Source organism: Dioscorea cayenensis, chromosome 1, assembly GCF_009730915.1.
Source record: "Dioscorea cayenensis subsp. rotundata cultivar TDr96_F1 chromosome 1, TDr96_F1_v2_PseudoChromosome.rev07_lg8_w22 25.fasta, whole genome shotgun sequence".
Classification (NCBI taxonomy): Eukaryota; Viridiplantae; Streptophyta; class Magnoliopsida; order Dioscoreales; family Dioscoreaceae; genus Dioscorea; species Dioscorea cayenensis.
Window position 1 is genome coordinate 20405086 of NC_052471.1, and position 1438 is coordinate 20406523.

General features: G+C 33.3%; 1 pseudogene; it reads right to left on the reverse strand.

Moving 5' to 3' along the window:
- Positions 1-265: 265 nt before the first annotated feature.
- LOC120270361 lies at positions 266-1438 on the reverse strand (annotated as a pseudogene).

Sequence of the window (1438 nt, forward strand, 5' to 3'; positions counted from 1 at the left end):
ACGCACTTTAATGCATTTCAATGAACTTAAGCAGTAAATCCACTTTTATTGCATCTTAACTAAATTTAAAAAACAAGTATACAATTTTAATAAAAGCACAAAGATTAAGGTATTATTTGAACTCTTTTACTTTTTTAGTTGGGTGGAGTGTGAAATATTGGGTAGTGGTTATATAGATATATATCAATTCTTAATTAATTAAAAATATATAAATAAACATAAATATGATTTTTAATCTTTCATGCATGCATTACAAGGAACTAAATTAAATAATGAATCCACTTTTATTGCATCTTAATCAAATTAAAGAATACAGGTATACAACTTCAAAAAAAACTTAACACACATTAATTAATACATTATAGTATACATGAACTTATGTATAAAAAATTAAGGAAGTGAACACTCGAGAGGTAAACCATGAGGGAAACGCTTAACATCGAGTACAATAGTTATAGATCATGTACTTCTCTTGCACCGACTTCATTGTTGCTTGGTTTGCTGTATTGAGTTCTTGATTGAACCACGGTTGAGAATTACTTGAACCACAACTTGATGAACCCGAAGACCAAACACAAGCATTTTCATTGAAGTTTTGATAAGATGCTGTGAATGGAGCTTGAGACCAATCTGTCTTCACAAGCCCACCTCTTGTAGCCCAATCTTCAGCGTCCCAAAGACTTGAGTACATTCTCATTGGTTGATTTTTAGGGAATGCAATGCCTTGGCTCTCATGGTTCTTGAAGTCTCTGATTGGTGTATCATCAACTAAAAATCTATATATATACATTAATAATTAAATCAAAATTAGCTCTAATACTATGTTAAATATAATAAATAAATTTAAATACTTACATAACATGTTGTGGATTCCAAATAACAGAGTATTTATGAAAGTTCACTGTAGGATCAAACCACAAGCGGAATTGTTGCTCTCTGTTTCCTTTGCCTTGAGTAAAAACATTCGTGTGGAGTGTATAAGGATCTCCGCTTAAGTTGCCAAGGAACTCGAAGTCGATCTCATCATGTGTTGAACCTTGTGATGACAACTATAAAAGAGTACAACACGATATGAAAAACATCGCTATTACTAAATTAACTGATGTGGGACTATTAGTTATAATCACAACTTACATAATAAGCGGTAACAGTTCCCGCAGAGTTTCCAGGGACGAGTTTTATATCCATATCGATCTTAGCGTATAAATACTCGTTCTTCGATTGAAAACCAGAGCCGGAAGTTTTGTCGAGTGAGAGAGTGAGGAGATCTCCATTGTTGAGGATTTGGCCACGGCCATTTCCCCAAGTAATTTCAGTGGTTTGATAGAAGTTTGTAGCCAATGAAATTTGCATAAAGAGACATAAAGTTAGAAGACAAGGGAGCAAAGAAGAAGAAGAAGAAGCCATTAGAGAAGAAAGATTTGAGGACATGAGAACA